Here is a 14,704-nt window from a genome sequence, read left to right on the forward strand (position 1 = left end):
GCCCCCCAAACCCGGCTCGGTTCTCCCTGATGCGCGCGGAGCAAAGCCCCTGTTTGCCGAGCAAACACTCGCTGAAAATACGCGCAAGTCCGGAGGGGCTGCGCGCCGCTGGGTCTCGCGCTTCCCCCTGGTTTTACCGGGACTTCGCAGCTGGGATTTTTAACTCTAAACTTTTCTTCTTATTTTTCAGCCAGACATTGCAGGGGGCTGTTCCCGCCCCCCTCCCAGGCCCTGGTCCGTGTCCCGCAGCCAGCGAGCGGCGGAAAGAGCAGGAGCCCGAAGCGCCGGGAATGCCAGGCAGGGCCCCCCCAGGATTCAGGGGGCCCCGGGGCAAGGCCATTTGGGGGCCCCCCAGGATTCAGCGGGCCGGGGCACGGCCATTTCGGGGGCCCCCCCCAGGATTCAGGGGGCCGGGGGCAAGGCCATTTGGGGCCCCCCCCAGGATTCAGCGGGCCGGGGGCAAGGCCATTTGGGGCCCCCCAGGATTCAGGGAGCCGGGGGCAAGGCCATTTGGGGCCCCCCAGGATTCAGGGAGCCGGGGGCAAGGCCATTTGGGGGCCCCCCCAGGATTCAGCGGGCCGGGGGCAAGGCCATTTGGGGGCCCCAGGATTCAGGGGCCTGGGAAGGCCATTTGGGGCCCCAGGATTCAGGAGCCGGGGCAAGGCCATTTGGGGCCCCCCAGGATTCAGGGAGCCGGGGGCAAGGCCATTTGGGGCCCCCCAGGATTCAGGGAGCCGGGGGCAAGGCCATTTGGGGGCCCCCCCAGGATTCAGCGGGCCGGGGGCAAGGCCATTTGGGGCCCCCCAGGATTCAGGGAGCCGGGGGCAAGGCCATTTGGGGCCCCAGGATTCAGCGGGCCGGGGCACGGCCATTTCGGGGGCCGCCCCCAGGAGTCCGGGGGCCGGGGGCAAGGCCATTTGGGGGCCCCCCAGGATTCAGGGGGCCGGGGGCAAGGCCATTTGGGGGGCCCCCCCAGGATTCAGAGGGCCGGGGGCAAGGCCATTTGGGGGGCCCCCCCAGGATTCAGCGGGCCGGGGGCAAGGCCATTTGGGGGCCCCCCCCAGGATTCAGGGGGCCGGGGGCAAGGCCATTTGGGGCCCCCCCAGGATTCAGGGGGCCCGGGGCAAGGCCATTTGGGGGCCCCCCAGGATTCAACGGGCCGGGGGCAAGGCCATTTGGGGGGCCCCCCAGGATTCAGGGGGCCGGGGGCAAGGCCATTTGGGGGGCCCCTTCCATAAAAAAAGTTGCAATACTGCCCGGCTCTGACACCGCAGAGCGTTTACCCCGCGTCCCTGCCCGGCTCTGACACCGCAGAGCGTTTACCCCGCGTCCCTGCCCGGCTCTGACACCGCAGAGCGTTTACCCCGCGTCCCTGCCCGGCTCTGACACCGCAGAGCGTTTACCCCGCGTCCCTGCCCGGCTCCGACACCGCAGAGCGTTTACCCCGCGTCCCCCTGCCCGGCTCTGACACCGCAGAGCGTTTACCCCCCGTCCCCCTGCCCGGCTCTGACACCGCAGAGCGTTTACCCCGTATCCCTGCCCGGCTCTGACGCCGCAGAGCGTTTACCCCACGTCCCCCTGCCCGGCTCTGACACCGCAGAGCGTTTACCCCACGTCCCCCTGCCCGGCTCTGACACCGCAGAGCGTTTACCCCGCGTCCCCGCCCGGCTCTGACACCGCAGAGCGTTTACCCCGCGTCCCTGCCCGGCTCTGACACCGCAGAGCGTTTACCCCGCGTCCCCCTGCCCGGCTCTGACACCGCAGAGCGTTTACCCCGTATCCCTGCCCGGCTCTGACACCGCAGAGCGTTTACCCCGCGTCCCTGCCCGGCTCTGACACCGCAGAGCGTTTACCCCACGTCCCTGCCCGGCTCTGACACCGCAGAGCGTTTACCCCGCGTCCCTGCCCGGCTCTGACACCGCAGAGCGTTTACCCCGCGTCCCTGCCCGGCTCTGACACCGCAGAGCGTTTACCCCGCGTCCCTGCCCGGCTCTGACACCGCAGAGCGTTTACCCCGCGTCCCTGCCCGGCTCTGACACCGCAGAGCGTTTACCCCGGATCCCTGCCCGGCTCTGACACCGCAGAGCGTTTACCCCGCGTCCCTGCCCGGCTCTGACACCGCAGAGCGTTTACCCCGCGTCCCCCTGCCCGGCTCTGACACCGCAGAGCGTTTACCCCGCGTCCCCCTGCCCGGCTCTGACACCGCAGAGCGTTTACCCCGCGTCCCTGCCCGGCTCTGACACCGCAGAGCGTTTACCCCACGTCCCTGCCCGGCTCTGACACCGCAGAGCGTTTACCCCGCGTCCCCCTGCCCGGCTCTGACACCGCAGAGCGTTTACCCCGCGTCCCTGCCCGGCTCTGACACCGCAGAGCGTTTACCCCGCGTCCCTGCCCGGCTCTGACACCGCAGAGCGTTTACCCCGCGTCCCTTCCCGGCTCTGACACCGCAGAGCGTTTACCCCGCGTCCCTGCCCGGCTCTGACACCGCAGAGCGTTTACCCCCCGTCCCTGCCCGGCTCTGACACCGCAGAGCGTTTACCCCACGTCCCCCTGCCCGGCTCTGACACCGCAGAGCGTTTACCCGCGTCCCTGCCCGGCTCTGACACCGCAGAGCGTTTACCCGCGTCCCTGCCCGGCTCTGACACCGCAGAGCGTTTACCCCGTCCCCTGCCCGGCTCTGACACCGCAGAGCGTTTACCCAGCGTCCCTGCCCGGCTCTGACGCCGCAGAGCGTTTACCCGCGTCCCCTGCCCGGCTCTGACACCGCAGAGCGTTTACCCCGTCCTGCCCGGCTCTGACACGCAGAGCGTTTACCCCGTCCCTGCCCGGCTCTGACACCGCAGAGCGTTTACCCCGTGTCCCCCTTCCCAGCTCTGACACCGCAGAGCGTTTACCCCGTGTCCCCCTTCCCAGCTCTGACACCGCAGAGCGTTTATCCCGTGTCCCCCTTCCCAGCTCTGACACCGCAGAGCGTTAACCCGTATCCCTGCCCGGCTCTGACTCCTCAGAGCGTTTACCCCGCGTCCCTGCCCGGCTCTGACACCGCAGTGCGTTTACCCCGTCCTGCCCGGCTCTGACACCGCAGAGCGTTTACCCCGTCCCTGCCCGGCTCTGACACCGCAGAGCGTTTACCCGCGTCCTTCCCGGCTCTGACACCGCAGAGCGTTTACCCCGCATCCCTGCCCGGCTCTGACACCGCAGAGCGTTTACCCGCGTCCCTGCCCGGCTCTGACGCCGCAGAGCGTTACCCCGTCCCTGCCCGGCTCTGACACCGCAGAGCGTTTACCCGCGTCCCTGCCCGGCTCTGACACCGCAGAGCGTTTACCCCGTCCTGCCCGGCTCTGACACCGCAGAGCGTTTACCCCACGTCCCTGCCCGGCTCTGACACCGCAGAGCGTTTACCAGCGTCCCCTGCCCGGCTCTGACACCGCAGAGCGTTTACCCCGTATCCTGCCCGGCTCTGACACCGCAGAGCGTTTACCACGTCCGCTGCCCGGCTCTGACACCGCAGAGCGTTTACCCCACGTCCCCTGCCCGGCTCTGACACCGCAGAGCGTTTACCCACGTCCCCTGCCCGGCTCTGACACCGCAGAGGCGTTTACCCCAGCGTCCCTGCCCGGCTCTGACACCGCAGAGCGTTTACCCCACGTCCCTGCCCGGCTCTGACACCGCAGAGCGTTTACCCCGTATCCCTGCCCGGCTCTGACACCGCAGAGCGTTTACCCCGCGTCCCCCTGCCCGGCTCTGACACCGCAGAGCGTTTACCCCACGTCCCTGCCCGGCTCTGACACCGCAGAGCGTTTACCCCGCGTCCCTGCCCGGCTCTGACACCGCAGAGCGTTGCAGCGTCCCTGCCCGGCTCTGACACCGCAGAGGCGTTTACCCGTATCCCTGCCCGGCTCTGACACCGCAGGCGTTTACCCCGCGTCCCTGCCCGGCTCTGACACCGCAGAGCGTTTACTCCCGCGTCCTGCCCGGCTCTGACACCGCAGGCGTTTACCAGCGTCCCTGCCCGGCTCTGACACCGCAGAGCGTTTACCCGTCCCCTGCCCGGCTCTGACACCGCAGAGCGTTTACCCGCGTCCTGCCCGGCTCTGACACCGCAGAGCGTTTACCCGCGTCCCTGCCCGGCTCTGACACCGCAGAGCGTTTACCCTGCGTCCCTGCCCGGCTCTGACACCGCAGGCGTTTACCCGCGTCCCCTGCCCGGCTCTGACACCGCAGGGCGTTTACCCCGCATCCCTGCCCGGCTCTGACCCCGCAGAGCGTTTACCCCGACTCCCTGCCCGGCTCTGACACCGCAGAGCGTTTACGCGTCCCCTGCCCGGCTCTGACACCGCAGAGCGTTTACCCCGCGTCCTGCCCGGCTCTGACACCGCAGAGCGTTTACCCCAGCGTCCCTGCCCGGCTCTGACACGCAGAGCGTTTACCCGCGTCCCCTGCCCGGCTCTGACACCGCAGAGCGTTTACCCGCGTCCTGCCCGGCTCTGACACGCAGAGCGTTTACCCCGCGTCCTGCCCGGCTCTGACACCGCAGAGCGTTTACCCCGTCCCCTGCCCGGCTCTGACACCGCAGAGCGTTTACCCCGTCCCCTGCCCGGCTCTGACACCGCAGAGCGTTACCCCGTCCCTGCCCGGCTCTGACACCGCAGAGCGTTTACTCCGTCCCTGCCCGGCTCCGACACCGCAGAGCGTTTACCCCACGTCCCCCTGCCCGGCTCTGACACCGCAGAGCGTTTACCCCGCGTCCCCCTGCCCGGCTCTGACACCGCAGAGCGTTTACCCCACGTCCCCCTGCCACGCTGTGACACCGGAGCGCGTTTACCCCGCGTCCCTGCCCGGCTCTGACACCGCAGAGCGTTTACCCGCGTCCTGCCCGGCTCTGACACCGCAGAGCGTTTACCCCGTATCCCTGCCCGGCTCTGACACCGCAGAGCGCGTTTACCCGTATCCCTGCCCGGCTCTGACACGCAGAGCGTTTACCCGTATCCCTGCCCGGCTCTGACACCGCAGAGCGTTTACCCGTCCCCTGCCCGGCTCTGACACCGCAGAGCGTTTACCCGTATCCTGCCCGGCTCTGACACCGCAGGCGTTTACCCGCGTCCTGCCCGGCTCTGACACCGCAGAGCGTTTACCCACGTCCCCTGCCCGGCTCTGACACCGCAGAGGCGTTTACCCGTATCCCTGCCCGGCTCTGACACCGCAGAGCGTTTACCCCTGCCCCTGCCCGGCTCTGACACCGCAGAGCGTTTACCCAGCGTCCCTGCCCGGCTCTGACACCGCAGAGCGTTTACCCCGCGTCCCCCGGCCCGGCTCTGACACCGCAGAGCTTTAACCCCGTAGCCCAGCCCGGCTCTGACACCGCAGAGCGGTAACCCCGTGTCCCGGCCCGGCTCGGACACCGCAGAGCGGTTTCCCGTCCCCTGCCCGGCTCTGACACGCCAGAGCGTTGCAGCGTCCCTGCCCGGCTCTGACACCGCAGAGCGTTTACCCGCGTCCCTGCCGGCTCTGACACCGCAGAGCGTTTACCCGCGTCCTGCCCGGCTCTGACACCGCAGAGCGTTTACCCGCGTCCCTGCCCGGCTCTGACACCGCAGAGCGTTTACCAGCGTCCCTGCCCGGCTCTGACACCGCAGAGGCGTTACCCCACGTCCTGCCCGGCTCTGACACCGCAGAGCGTTTACCCCATATCCCTGCCCGGCTCTGACACCGCAGAGCGTTTACACCGAGTCCCCCGGCCCGGCTCTAACACCGCAGAGCGTTTACCCCAGCGTCCCTGCCCGGCTCTGACACCGCAGAGGCGTTTACACCGCGTACCCCTGCCCGGCTCTGACACCGCAGAGCGTTTACCCCGCGTCCCCCTGCCCGGCTCTGACCCCGCAGAGCGTTTACCCGCGTCCCCTGCCCGGCTCTGACACCGCAGAGCGTTACCCGTATCCCTGCCCGGCTCTGACACCGCAGAGGCGTTTACCGCGTCCCTGCCCGGCTCTGACACCGCAGAGCGTTTACCCCACGTCCTGCCCGGCTCTGACACCGCAGAGCGTTTACCCCGCCTCCCTGCCCGGCTCTGACACCGCAGAGCGTTTACCCCGCGTCCCTGCCCGCCTCTGAAACCGCAGAGCGATTACCCGTCCCCTGCCCGGCTCTGACACCGCAGGCGTTTAGCGTCCCTGCCCGGCTCTGACACCGCAGAGCGTTTACCCCACGTCCCCCTGCCCGGCTCTGACACCGCAGAGCGTTTACCCCACGTCCCTGCCCGGCTCTGACACCGCAGAGCGTTTACCCCACGTCCCCCTGCCCGGCTCTGACACCGCAGAGCGTTTACCCCACGTCCCTGCCCGGCTCTGACACCGCAGAGCGTTTACCCCGCGGCCCTGCCCGGCTCTGACACCGCAGAGCGTTTACCCCACGTCCCCTGCCCGGCTCTGACACCGCAGAGCGTTTACCCACGTCCCCTGCCCGGCTCTGACACCGCAGAGCGTTTACCCAGCGTCCCCTGCCCGGCTCTGACACCGCAGAGCGTTTACCCGCGTCCCCTGCCCGGCTCTGACACCGCAGGCGTTTACCCCGTCCCTGCCCGGCTCTGACACCGCAGGCGTTGCAGCGTCCCTGCCCGGCTCTGACTCCGCCGAGCGTTTACCCCCCGTCCCGGCCCGGCTCTGACACCGCAGAGCGTTTACCCCGCGTCCCCCTGCCCGGCTCTGACACCGCAGAGCGTTTACCCCACGTCCCTGCCCGGCTCTGACACCGCAGAGCGTTTACCCCACGTCCTGCCCGGCTCTGACACCGCAGGCGTTTAGCGTCCCCTGCCCGGCTCTGACACCGCAGAGCGTTTACCCCGTCCCTGCCCGGCTCTGACACCGCAGAGCGTCCCTGCCCGGCTCTGACACCGCAGAGGCGTTTACCCCGCGTCCCTGCCCGGCTCTGACACCGCAGAGCGTTTACCCGTCCCCTGCCCGGCTCTGACACCGCAGAGCGCGTTTACCCCGCGTCCCTGCCCGGCTCTGACACCGCAGAGCGTTTACCCGTATCCTGCCCGGCTCTGACACCGCAGAGCGTTTACCGCGTCCCCTGCCCGGCTCTGACACCGCAGAGCGTTTACCCGTCCCTGCCCGGCTCTGACACCGCAGAGCGTTTACCCCACGTCCCTGCCCGGCTCTGACACCGCAGAGCGTTTACCAGCGTCCTGCCCGGCTCTGACACCGCAGAGCGTTTACCCCGCCTCCTGCCCGGCTCTGACACGCAGAGCGTTTACCCCGCGTCCCCTGCCCGGCTCTGACACCGCAGAGCGTTTACCCAGCGTCCCCTGCCCGGCTCTGACACCGCAGAGCGTTTACCGCGTCCCTGCCGGCTCTGACACCGCAGAGCGTTTACCCAGCGTCCCTGCCCGGCTCTGACACCGCAGAGGCGTTTACCCCGCGTCCCCTGCCCGGCTCTGACACCGCAGAGCGTTTACCCCGTCCCTGCCCGGCTCTGACACCGCAGAGCGTTTACTCCCGTCCCTGCCCGGCTCTGACACCGCAGAGCGTTTACCCCACGTCCCTGCCTGGCTCTGACACCGCAGAGCGTTTACCCCGTCCCTGCCCGGCTCTGACACCGCAGAGCGTTTACCCCACGTCCCCGGCCCGGCTCTGACACCGCAGAGCGTTTACCCCGTCCCTGCCCGGCTCTGACACCGCAGAGCGTTACCCCACGTCCTGCCCGGCTCTGACACCGCAGAGCGTTTACCCAGCGTCCCTGCCCGGCTCTGACACGCAGAGGCGTTTACCCCGTCCCTGCCCGGCTCTGACACCGCAGAGCGCGTTTACCCAGCGTCCCTGCCCGGCTCTGACACCGCAGAGCGTTTACCCGCGTCCCTGCCCGGCTCTGACACCGCAGAGCGTTTACCCCACGTCTCCCTGCCCGGCTCTGACCCCGCAGCGCGTTTACCCCGCGTCCCTGCCCGGCTCTGACACCGCAGAGCGTTTACCCCGCGTCCCTGCCCGGCTCTGACACCGCAGAGCGTTTACCCCACGTCCCCCTGCCCGGCTCTGACACCGCAGAGCGTTTACCCCGCGTCCCTGCCCGGCTCTGACACCGCAGAGCGTTTACCCCACGTCCCCCTGCCCGGCTCTGACACCGCAGAGCGTTTACCCCGCGTCCCCCTGCCCGGCTCTGACACCGCAGAGCGTTTACCCCGCGTCCCCGCCCGGCTCTGACACCGCAGAGCGTTTACCCCGTATCCCTGCCCGGCTCTGACACCGCAGAGCGTTTACCCCACGTCCCTGCCCGGCTCTGACACCGCAGAGCGTTTACCCCGCGTCCCTGCCCGGCTCTGACACCGCAGAGCGTTTACCCCGCGTCCCTGCCCGGCTCTGACACCGCAGAGCGTTTACCCCGCGTCCCTGCCCGGCTCTGACACCGCAGAGCGTTTACCCCCCGTCCCCCTGCCCGGCTCTGACACCGCAGAGCGTTTACCCCACGTCCCTGCCCGGCTCTGACACCGCAGAGCGTTTACCCCGCGTCCCTGCCCGGCTCTGACACCGCAGAGCGTTTACCCCGTATCCCTGCCCGGCTCTGACACCGCAGGGCGTTTACCCCACGTCCCTGCCCGGCTCTGACACCGCAGAGCGTTTACCCCACGTCCCTGCCCGGCTCCGACGCCGCAGGGCGTTTACCCCGCGTCCCCCTGCCCGGCTCTGACACCGCAGAGCGTTTACCCCGTATCCCTGCCCGGCTCTGACACCGCAGAGCGTTTACCCCACGTCCCTGCCCGGCTCTGACACCGCAGAGCGTTTACCCCGCGTCCCTGCCCGGCTCTGACACCGCAGAGCGTTTACCCGCGTCCCCTGCCCGGCTCTGACACGCCAGAGCGTTGCAGCGTCCCCTGCCGGCTCTGACACCGCAGAGCGTTTACCGCGTCCCCTGCCCGGCTCTGACACCGCAGAGCGTTTACCCACGTCCCTGCCCGGCTCTGACACCGCAGAGCGTTTACCCCGCGTCCCTGCCCGGCTCTGACACCGCAGAGCGTTTACCCCGCGTCCCTGCCCGGCTCTGACACCGCAGAGCGTTTACCCCGTATCCCTGCCCGGCTCTGACACCGCAGAGCGTTTACCCCACGTCCCCCTGCCCGGCTCTGACACCGCAGAGCGTTTACCCCGCGTCCCTGCCCGGCTCTGACACCGCAGGGCGGTTACTCCCCTGCCCGGCTCTGACACCGCAGAGCGTTTACCCCGCGTATCCCTGCCCGGCTCTGACACCGCAGAGCGTTTACCCACGTCCTGCCCGGCTCTGACAGCGGAGAGCTTTGACCACGCCTCCCTGCCCGGCTCTGACACCGCAGAGCGTTTACCCCGCGTCCCTGCCCGGCTCTGACACCGCAGAGCGTTTACCACCCGTCCCTGCCCGGCTCTGACACCGCAGAGCGCGTTTACCCGTATCCCTGCCCGGCTCTGACACCGCAGAGCGTTGCAACGTCCCCTGCCCGGCTCTGACACCGCAGAGCGTTTACTCAGCGTCCCCTGCCCGGCTCTGACACCGCAGAGCGTTTACCCGCGTCCCCTGCCCGGCTCTGACACCGCAGAGCGTTTACCCCGTCTCCCTGCCCGGCTCTGACACCGCAGAGCGTTTACCCCACGTCCCCCTGCCCGGCTCTGACACCGCAGAGCGTTTACCCCGCGTCCCCCAGCCCCGCTCAGACCCCGCAGAGCGTTTACCCCGTGTCCCTGCCCGGCTCTGACACCGCAGAGCGTTTACCCCGCGTCCCCCTGCCCGGCTCTGACACCGCAGAGCGCGTTTACCCCGTCCCCTGCCCGGCTCTGACACCGCAGAGCGTTTACTCCCACGTCCCCTGCCCGGCTCTGACACCGCAGAGCGCGTTACCCCACGTAGGCCTGCCCGGCTCTGACACCGCAGAGCGTTTACCCCGCGTCCCCCTGCCCGGCTCTGACACCGCAGAGCGTTTACCCCGCGTCCCCCTGCCCGGCTCTGACACCGCAGAGCGTTTACCCCGCGTCCCTGCCCGGCTCTGACACCGCCGGCTCTGACACCGCAGAGCGTTTACTCCCACGTCCCTGCCCGGCTCTGACACCGCAGGGCGTTTACCCCACGTCCCTGCCCGGCTCTGACACCGCAGAGCGTTTACCCAGCGTCCTGCCCGGCTCTGCCACCGCAGAGCGTGAACCCCGGGTCCCTGCCCGGCTCTGACACCGCAGAGCGTTTACCCCGTGTCCCTGCCCGGCTCTGACACCGCAGAGCGTTTACCCCGCGTCCCTGCCCGGCTCTGACACCGCAGAGCGTTTACCCCACGTCCCCCTGCCCGGCTCTGACACCGCAGAGCGTTTACCCCGTATCCCTGCCCGGCTCTGACACCGCAGAGCGTTTACCACACGTCCCTGCCCGGCTCTGACACCGCAGGCGTTTACCACGTCCCTGCCCGGCTCTGACACCGCAGAGCGTTTACCCAGCGTCCTGCCCGGCTCTGACACCGCAGAGCGTTTACCCACGTCCCTGCCCGGCTCTGACACCGCAGAGGCGTTTACCCCACGTCCCTGCCCGGCTCTGACACCGCAGAGCGTTTACCCGCGTCCCTGCCCGGCTCTGACACGCAGAGCGTTTACCCGCGTCCCTGCCCGGCTCTGACACCGCAGAGCGTTTACCCCCTGCCCCTCTGCCGGCTCTGACACCGCAGAGCGTTTACCCCACGTCCCCTGCCCGGCTCTGACACCGCAGAGCGTTTACCCGCGTCCCCTGCCCGGCTCTGACACCGCAGAGCGTTTACCCGCGTCCCTGCCCGGCTCTGACACCGCAGAGCGTTTACCCACGTCCCTGCCCGGCTCTGACACCGCAGAGGCGTTTACCCGCGTCCCTGCCCGGCTCTGACACCGCAGAGGCGTTTACCCCGCGTCCCTGCCCGGCTCTGACACCGCAGAGCGTTTACCCGTCCCCTGCCCGGCTCTGACACCGCAGAGCGTTTACCCGCGTCCTGCCCGGCTCTGACACCGCAGAGCGTTTACTCCCGCGTCCTGCCCGGCTCTGACACCGCAGAGCGCGTTTACCCGCGTCCCTGCCCGGCTCTGACACCGCAGAGCGCGTTTACCCCGCGTCCCCCTGCCCGGCTCTGACACCGCAGAGCGTTTACCCCGCGTCCCTGCCCGGCTCTGACACCGCCGAGCGGGTTCCCCGCGTCCCTGCCCGGCCCTGACACCGCAGAGCGTTTACCCGTATCCCTGCCCGGCTCTGACACCGCAGAGCGTTACCCGCGTCCCTGCCCGGCTCTGACACCGCAGAGCGTTTACCCCGCGTCCTGCCCGGCTCTGACACCGCAGAGCGTTTACCCGCGTCCCCTGCCCGGCTCTGACACCGCAGAGCGTTTACCCGTCCTGCCCGGCTCTGACACCGCAGAGCGTTACCCGCGTCCCCTGCCCGGCTCTGACACCGCAGAGCGTTTACCCCATGTCCCCGCCCGGCTCTGACACCGCAGAGCGTTTACCCCGCATCCCTGCCCGGCTCTGACACCGCAGAGCGTTTACCCCGCGTCCCTGCCCGGCTCTGACACCGCAGAGCGTTTACCCCGCGTCCCTGCCCGGCTCTGACACCGCAGAGCGTTTACCCCGAGTCCCTGCCCGGCTCTGACACCGCAGAGCGTTTACCCGTATCCTGCCCGGCTCTGACACCGCAGAGCGTTTACCCCACGTCCCCTGCCCGGCTCTGACACCGCAGAGCGTTTACCCGCGTCCCCTGCCCGGCTCTGACACCGCAGAGCGTTTACCCACGTCCCTGCCCGGCTCTGACACCGCAGAGCGCGTTTACCCGTCCCTGCCCGGCTCTGACACCGCAGAGCGTTTACCCCGCGTCCCTGCCCGGCTCTGACACCGCAGAGCGTTTACCCCGCGTCCCTGCCCGGCTCTGACACCGCAGAGCGTTTACCCCACGTCCCTGCCCGGCTCTGACACCGCAGAGCGTTTACCCCGTATCCCTGCCCGGCTCTGACACCGCAGAGCGTTTACCTGCCCGGCTCTGACGCCGCAGAGCGTTTACCCCGTCCCTGCCCGGCTCTGACACCGCAGAGCGTTTACCCCCTGCCCGGCTCTGACACCGCAGAGCGTTTACCCCTCGTCCCTGCCCGGCTCTGACACCGCAGAGCGTTTACCCCGCGTCCCTGCCCGGCTCTGACACCGCAGAGCGTTTACCCCGCGTCCCTGCCCGGCTCTGACACCGCAGAGCGTTTAACCCGCGTCCCTGCCCGGCTCTGACACCGCAGAGCGTTACCCCGTCCTGCCCGGCTCTGACACCGCAGAGCGTTTACCCCACGTCCCTGCCCGGCTCTGACACCGCAGAGGCGTTTACCCGCGTCCCTGCCCGGCTCTGACACCGCAGAGCGTTTACACGTCCCTGCCCGGCTCTGACACCGCAGAGCGTTACCGCATCCCTGCCGGCTCTGACGCCGCAGAGCGTTTACCCCGCGTCCCCCTGCCCGGCTCTGACACCGCAGAGCGTTTACCCCGCGTCCCTGCCCGGCTCTGACACCGCAGAGCGTTTACCCCGTGTCCCTGCCCGGCTCTGACACCGCAGAGCGTTTACCCCCCGTCCCTGCCCGGCTCTGACACCGCAGAGCGTTTACCCCACGTCCCTGCCCGGCTCTGACGCCGCAGAGCGTTTACCCCACGTCCCCCTGCCCGGCTCTGACACCGCAGAGCGTTTACCCCGCGTCCCTGCCCGGCTCTGACACCGCAGAGCGTTTACCCCGTATCCCTGCCCGGCTCTGACACCGCAGAGCGTTTACCCCGTATCCCTGCCCGGCTCTGACACCGCAGAGCGTTTACCCCGCGTCCCCCTGCCCGGCTCTGACACCGCAGAGCGTTTACCCCACGTCCCTGCCCGGCTCTGACACCGCAGAGCGTTTACCCCGGATCCCTGCCCGGCTCTGACACCGCAGAGCGTTTACCCCACGTCCCTGCCCGGCTCTGACACCGCAGAGCGTTTACCCCGCGTCCCTGCCCGGCTCTGACGCCGCAGAGCGTTTACCCCGCGTCCCTGCCCGGCTCTGACGCCGCAGAGCGTTTACCCCGCGTCCCTGCCCGGCTCTGACGCCGCAGAGCGTTTACCCCACGTCCCTGCCCGGCTCTGACACCGCAGAGCGTTACCCGTATCCCTGCCCGGCTCTGACACCGCAGAGCGTTTACCCCACGTCCCCCTGCCCGGCTCTGACACCGCAGAGCGTTTACCCCACGTCCCTGCCCGGCTCTGACACCGCAGAGCGTTTACCCCGCGTCCCTGCCCGGCTCTGACACCGCAGAGCGGGTACCCCGCGTCCCTGCCCGGCTCAGACACCGCAGAGCGTTACTCCCGCGTCCTGCCCGGCTCTGACACCGCAGAGCGTTTACCCCGCGTCCCTGCCCGGCTCTGACACCGCAGAGCGTTTACCCCGCGTCCCTGCCCGGCTCTGACACCGCAGAGCGTTTACCCCGTATCCCTGCCCGGCTCTGACACCGCAGAGCGTTTACCCCGCGTCCCCCTGCCCGGCTCTGACACCGCAGAGCGTTTACCCCGCGTCCCTGCCCGGCTCTGACACCGCAGAGCGTTTACCCCGCGTCCCCCTGCCCGGCTCTGACACCGCAGAGCGTTTACCCCACGTCCCCCTGCCCGGCTCTGACACCGCAGAGCGTTTACCCCGTCCTGCCCGGCTCTGACACCGCAGAGCGTTTACCCCACGTCCCTGCCCGGCTCTGACACCGCAGAGCGTTTACCCCGTATCCCTGCCCGGCTCTGACACCGCAGAGCGTTTACCCCGCGTCCCTGCCCGGCTCTGACACCGCAGAGCGTTTACCCCGCGTCCCCCTGCCCGGCTCTGACACCGCAGAGCGTTTACCCCGCGTCCCTGCCCGGCTCTGACACCGCAGAGCGTTTACCCCACGTCCCTGCCCGGCTCTGACACCGCAGAGCGTTTACCCGCGTCCCTGCCCGCTCTGACACCGCAGAGCGTAGACCCCCGGCCCCCTGCCCGGCTCTGACACCGCAGAGCGTTTACCCCGCGTCCCTGCCCGGCTCTGACACCGCAGAGCGTTTACCCCACGTCCCCCGGCCCGGCTCGGACACCGCAGAGCGTGTACCCCGCGTGCCCCTGCCCGGCTCTGACACCGCAGAGCGTTTACCCACGTCCTGCCCGGCTCTGACACCGCAGAGCGTTTACCCAGCGTCCTGCCCGGCTCTGACACCGCAGAGCGTTTACCCGCGTCCCCTGCCCGGCTCTGACACCGCAGAGCGTTTACCCCGCGTCCCCGCCCGGCTCTGACACCGCAGAGCGCGTTTACCCCACGTCCTGCCCGGCTCTGACACCGCAGAGCGTTTACCCCACGTCCCCCGCCCGGCTCTGACACCGCAGAGCGCGTTTACCCGTATCCCTGCCCGGCTCTGACACCGCAGAGCGTTTACCCCGTCCCTGCCCGGCTCTGACACCGCAGAGCGGTTTGCCCCCGTGCCCCTGCCCGGCTCAGACACCGCAGAGCGTTTACCCCACGTCCCCCTGCCCGGCTCCGACACCGCAGAGCGTTTCCCGCGTCCCCTGCCCGGCTCTGACACCGCAGAGCGTTTACCCCGTCCCTGCCCGGCTCTGACACCGCAGAGCGTTTACCAGCGTCCCTGCCCGGCTCTGACACCGCAGAGCGTTTACCCCGTCCCCTGCCCGGCTCTGACACCGCAGAGCGTTACTCCCACGTCCCTGCCC

Source organism: Mauremys reevesii, linkage group 14, assembly GCF_016161935.1.
Source record: "Mauremys reevesii isolate NIE-2019 linkage group 14, ASM1616193v1, whole genome shotgun sequence".
Lineage (NCBI taxonomy): Eukaryota > Metazoa > Chordata > Testudines > Geoemydidae > Mauremys > Mauremys reevesii.